At 44.0% G+C, this 6349-nt stretch overlaps 1 protein-coding gene across 9 annotated transcripts in view; it reads left to right on the top strand.

Moving 5' to 3' along the window:
* The first annotated feature begins 5718 nt into the window (after positions 1-5718).
* Was (WASP actin nucleation promoting factor) overlaps positions 5719-6349 on the top strand; it is a 39943-nt gene continuing 39312 nt past the window's right edge. For 3 of the 9 annotated variants that reach the window (XM_013068213.3, XM_087189773.1, XM_004871947.3), the window contains exon 1: positions 5888-6349. The gene's annotated coding sequence lies outside the window, so the exon portion shown is untranslated. The other 6 variants (XM_087189774.1, XM_004871949.3, XM_021249980.2 and 3 more) reach the window with 5 other exon arrangements.

Here is a 6349-nt window from a genome sequence, read left to right as displayed (position 1 = left end):
TCTTTGATACTCCTTTATTAATGGAACAAATATTTGAGATAATCAGCTTATTACGAGACAAGGTTTATTGCGGCTTGCAGTTTTGGAGGTGTCCGTCCATCATGGGCTGGCCCTGTTGCTTTCAGATCTGTGGTGGTGTGTAGCACAAGTGATCACTTCAGGGCTGAAGGTGGGAGAGGAAGGTGCAGCTGGCTGTCCCTGCAAGGGCACACCCCCATTGAGTAGAAGACCTTCCGCTGAGCCCTCTTAAAGTTTCCTCACCTTGGGAAGGGGGCTTGAGGGGAGAAAGGGATAAAAGAAAATAAAATTTATTTTAAAACAAAACAAAAAACACTTGATAATTAAATAAAAAGTCTCTTCACCTCGAGGCTGAGGCAGAAGGGTCACTGTGAGTTTGAGACCAGCCTGGGCTATATAGTGAGTGCAAGACCAGCTACACAACAAGACCTTGCCTCAAAAAAAAAAAAAAAAAAAAGGGGGAGTGGCATGAAACATGGTGTGGTGGTGCACGGCTGTAATCCCAGCACTGTGGGACCCTGAGGCAGGAGGATCACAAGTTCAAGCCCAGCCTGGGCAACTTAGTGACTTAGTGAGACCCTGTCTCAACATAAATAATAAAAAGAGCTGGGGATGCAGCTCAGTGCAAAGGCCCTGGATACAATCCCCAGTACCAGAAAAGGAAAAGAGTAAAGACAGTAAGTGGCATGGTACTATGTACAAAAGGCCAGCCCCAGGTTCAGTGATTCACCGTAAAGACTCAGAACTCAGCATATAGTCAAACTCACAGCTATGACTTATTACAGCAAAAGGACCAAGAGCAAAACTCAGCACAGGGCAAACATGCTTGGGGAAAGTCTGGAGGAAACCAGGTGCAAATTCCCAAGATTCCTGTCCTAGTGGAGTCACACAGGACACAGTTTCTCTAGCACATCAGACTGTCCTCACAGAGAATGATGGCACATGCCCATAATCCCAGCATTCAAGAGACTGAGGCAAAAAACCAGGGGTGAGATCCTATCTCAAAAAAAAGAAAGAAGAAAGAAAGAAAGACAGACAGACAGACAGAAAGAAAGAAAGAAAGAATCAATCAATGAATTGTTCTGAAGCAGGTTCCATTGGGCCAAGTCACACAGGCACTCTCTGCCTAGCATGTACCAAAAATCTGGATGCTGGGAGGAGAGCAGGGTCAACATAAACCACACTGTTTGCACACACAGGTCAGGCGCTGTGCGCCACTCCTGACATTTAGGTTCCCCGTCTAAGCTCCAAATGCCAGCTCTATTAGTTGCCGTGAGCTGCCATAATTACGGGGCTTAAACACTTGGAATTTATTTCCTCAGAGTTCTGGAGGCTGCAAGCCCAAAGTCAAGGTCCTGGGCTGTGGATTTAGCTCAGTGGCATCATACCTGTATGGCAAGCACAAGGTCCTGAATTCGATCCCCGGTACTGGAAAAACAAAAAACAAATGAAAAAACAAAGTCAAGGTGCCACCAAGCTCTCTATCCTTAATTCTTCCTTAAGGGACCTACCTCCAAATCCAGTCATCCTAGGGGTCAGGGCTTCAAAATATGAACTGTGGAAGACACAATTGAGTCTACAGCACCAGCCGAGTGTGTCTTTGTAAGCAGGCCTTTTGAAGAGTAGCCTCACCCAAGTGTGCTGGCACTCACCCATGATGCCAACTAGGCTGAGGGAACTTAGCATTTTAACAAGACCCTGTCTGAAAACAAAACAACCAATCAGTCACAGACCTGCTCTTTGGATTCTTTCCTGCACAATCCCTAATACCCAGGTCCAGAAGCCTGGGAATGGCTGTCAAGTACATTAGACCCTGGGAGAAAGACAGGAAGCCCCGTTGAGTTCCTTGCAATCCAGATTATAATGGCTGGGTATTGAGAACCTGCCTGGACAGGTAGAGCCCTTGCCTATCATGCTTAAGGTCCTGGATTCCATCCCCAACAATGAGAAAGAAAGGAAGGAAGGGAGGGAGGGAGGGAAGGAGAGAAAAAAAACTGAGCCAGATACAGTGGCTAAAGTGAGAGGTTTGCTGGAGCTGAGGAGTTCCAGATCAGTCCAGACGACATAGGAAGTCCTGTCTTAAAGCAAAAACTGAGCAAGATTTTGCCTATAATTTCTGGCCAAACAGAATATGGACTAATACTTTGCTCTTTGTTTGTTTTTTTGGTACCGGCGATTGAACTCGGGTCCTTATGCTTGCGAGGCAGGTGGTGGAACCACTGAGCTCAATCCCCGGCCCTACTTTGCTCTTTATATTTTGGGTTTCTCATATAAGAGAAACCATGTGATACCCAAAATATAAAAAGCAAAACAGGTAGTATTTTTCAAATTTTTTTCAAATGGGAAGGGGAACAAGACATGGAAGGAGCAGGGAGGGATAGAAGGGGTAGAAACAAAAAAGAATTAAGAGGTGTTTTATGTATACTTTCCACCTCCCTACCATAAATGTAATCATTATGTACTGCAAACATATACTAATAAAGAAGAATATTGGGAAATACTTGACAACCTGGAATTTTATGTCATTTCCAGGACAATAACAAAGAGCTTTTGGGCTCAGAAACAAGCAGATGTGTTCTAAATAAGGTGCACATAATCATTAATTCTCACAACCACCCATAAAGTAGGTAAAGAAAGCAACATCATTCCCACTTTACAGATGAAGAATATGAGGCCCGGAGAGCTTTTGTAGCTTGCCAAGGGTCGTACAACAGTGAATTACTGGATTCGAACCCAGCTGGACTCCTACCAGTCAAACTGTCCTGTCTTTCATCAGTAGGATCATCTCCAAGTTGAATTTGTTTATTTTGTTTTTCGAGAATCTTGCTATGTAGACTGTATGTGTCAACTCCCTGCTTCAGCCTCCCAGAGTCCTGTGATTACAGGGTAGGATCTTCTTTTATGGCTCTCAGAATTGTAGTACTGGGGATCGAATCGTCCACATCGCCTACACTGGGCAGGCACTCTACCCCGAGCCACACGTATCCCCCACAGGGACCTTTTATTTTGTCACCATGGCTTGAGACTTTCTAAAAAGTTCTGCTTGGCCATCTATGAAAAACCAACAGCCAATATCATACTAAATGGTCAAAAACTGAAATCCTTCACACTAAAATCAGGAACAAGACAAGGATGTCCACTATCACCACTCTTGTTCAATATACTTTTGGAAACATTAGCCACAGCAATTAGACAAGTGAAAGAAATAAAAGGAAGATAGGAAATGAAGCCAAATTGTCATTATTTACCGATGACATGATACTGTATATAGAAGACCCCAAGAACTCCACCAAAAGTCTTCTAGACTTAATAACCAAATTCAGTCAAGTGGCTGGTTACAAGGTCAACACACAAAAATCAATAGCTTTCCTCTACACAAATGACAGACTCAATGAGAAAGAAATAGGGCAAATAATTCCTTTCACAATAGCATCCAAAAAACTGAAATACCTAGGAATCAACCTAAGGAAAGAAATCAAAGACCTCTTCTGTGAAAACTATAGCACTCTGAAAAGAGAGATTGAAGATATCATCAGAAAATGGACAGACATCCCCTGCTCCTGGGTAGGAAGGATTAATATAGTGAAAATGGCCATACTTCCAAAACTGCTATATAGATTCAATGCAATTCCAATTGAGATCCCAGCAGCATACTTCACGGACCTTGAGAAAACAATCCAAAAATTCATTTGGAACAAGAAGAGACCCAGAATAGCAAAAGCAATTCTAGGTAAAAGAGACACGGCAGGGGGTATCACAATCCCCAACCTGCAACTATACTACAAAGCTACTGTGATAAAAACAGCATGGTACTGGCAAAGAAACAGACCTGAGGACCAGTGGAACAGATTAGAAGATGCAGAAACAATGCCAGACAAACTCAGCCATCTCATCTTCGATAAAGGAGGCAAACACCCTCACTGGAGGAACGACAGCCTCTTTAATAAATGGTGCTGGAAAAATTGGGTTTCAATTTGCCAAAGATTAAAACTAGACCTATATCTCTCACCATGCACTAAACTAAAATCAAAATGGATTAAAGATCTAAATATTAAAATAGAAACACTGAGGGGCTGGGGATTTAGTTGCCCATGAACTACGACAAACAATCAACAAGTGGGATCTCTTCTTATTAAAAGGCTTCTGCACAGCAAGAGAAACCAACAGCAGTGTGAAGAGACAACCCACAATGTGGGAAAAAATCTTCACCTGCTCTTCCTCAGACAAAGGTCTACTATCTCGAATCTATAAAGAACTTAAAAAGATCAGACCTCCCAAATTTAAAGACCCAATCCAAAAATGGGCATCTGAAATGAACAGACATTTTTCAGACAAAGAAGTAGAAATAGCAAATAAATACATGAAAAAATGTTCAACATCACTAGTCATTCGAGAGATGGAAATGAAAACAACGCTGAGATTCCACCTCACTCCAGAAAGAATGGCTGCTATCATGAAATCAACCAATAACCAATGCTGGCGGGGCTGTGGGGAAAGAGGAACCCTGCTCCACTGCTGGTGGGAGTGTAGACTGGTGCAACCACTGTGGAAATCAGTATGGAGATACCTCAAAGAACTAGGACTGGAAGTCCCATTTGACCCCGCTATTCCACTGCTGGGGATCTTCCCCAAAGAATTAAAAGAATCATATACCACAGTGATATATGTGCACCCATGTTCATAGCAGCACACTTTGTGATAGCTAAAACTTGGAAACAGCCCAAATGCCCATCAACTGGAGACTGGATAAAGAAAATGTGGTGGTTTTTTTTTAAATAAAATGGAGTACTACTCAGCCATAAAAAGTGAGAAATTAGAGACATTTATAGCTAAGTGGATGCACATTGAGGCGATATTCTTAAGTGAAATAAATAAGACACACATGTATAAATACTGAATAGTTTCTCTGGTGTGAGAAACTGAAAGTGTAAATAAGGACTAAAATGTATAATAGGTAATGTGAAATAGGAAGAAAAGGGGAAAAGGGGAAGGAAGTGGGAGGGGTAGGGGAAAGGAAAGAAGAGAATGGAATTAATATGAGAAAATGGAAGGGATGGGGATTTAGCTCAGTGGTTTCGTCGCCTGCTGCGCAAGCGCAAGGACCCGAGTTTGATCCCCGGTACCAAAAAAGCAAACAAACAAACAAATATGAGAAAATGGAAAAATAGGAACAAAATCTTTGTAAATTGGGACGAATGGAGGGGTTGAAGGGAGGGCTGGGCAAGGGTGAAAAATAAGAACCAAGAGAGATTATGTAAAGGTGCAAATTTCCAATAATGAATGTCATTATATTGTATACCTAAAATGTACCAATGATTAGAATGAATAATCGATAATGCAAAATAGGAAGAAAAGGTCCAAAGGGGTAGGGGTAGTGGGAGGGGCAGGGGAAAGTAAAGAAGGGAAAGGAAAAATGATGAGAAAAGGAAAAAATGGAAATAAAGTCTTTGCAAATAGGGAAGGGTGGGGGGGGTGAAGGGAGGGCTAGGAATGGGGAAAAATAAGAACCAAGATGCATCATGTAAAGGTACAATTCCCAATGAGAAATGTAAATGTGTTGTATACGTACAATGTACCAATAAAAGAATTTAACAACAACAACAAAACGTTCCGCTTGGTGGCAGTGTTGCTCCAGAAACGTAGAAAAGCCCTACAAGCCCTCACCCAACACCCAAACGTAAATCCTCTGCTCCCGCCCTTCGGGTCTGAAAAAAACGTCAGGGCACGGAAAAGGCTGCCGGGAAACGGGCTACCTGCGGTCAGCTCGCCACTTTCTTTGAATTTGAAATCTTGCTGAGGTCTAAACTGAGAGCTCTCCTCAGACTTCATTTCTAGAAATCCATTTCTACTCCACCTGGACTTTGTAAGTTCGCCTCGTTCACCCCATGTGTGACCCCAGATGTTGTCCCCTGTTGGGAGGTGGGCGGGCTGGTGACAAAGGCCGTAAACTAAAGGCCTGTAGGAGGGCATCTCCCGCCACCACGACCGAAACTGCAGGACCAGCCTCTGGCTGTCCTCTCCACACGCTCACTCCGACACTGGGTCCGCGGGTTTCCCAGTGGGTCCCTGCCCGCCCCGCCCGCCCTCGGGGGACTTGTGGGAAACGTGCGTTCTGGACCGCGGCGGCCGGCCGAGTGTAGACTGGAGCCGGAACCCTGCGCTGTCTGGAGAGGCCTCCTGGGAATTCTGCTGCGGGCAGAGGTGTGAGAACTTCGGCACTGGCGCATAGGGGCCTCAGAGGGACGTAGCTGTTCGGCGCAAGGGTTCACAAGACCATCAGGGGGTCGCACCTGTTCATCAGCGTGCACCACGCAAGTTCACACCACAGAAG

This window comes from Heterocephalus glaber, unplaced genomic scaffold, assembly GCF_053883595.1.
Source record: "Heterocephalus glaber isolate CG9 unplaced genomic scaffold, H.glaber_assembly_v1.0 deba00001546, whole genome shotgun sequence".
NCBI classification, from domain to species: Eukaryota; Metazoa; Chordata; class Mammalia; order Rodentia; family Bathyergidae; genus Heterocephalus; species Heterocephalus glaber.
Note: the sequence above shows the minus strand (reverse complement) of the source record. Positions and strands in the feature narration are given on the sequence as shown.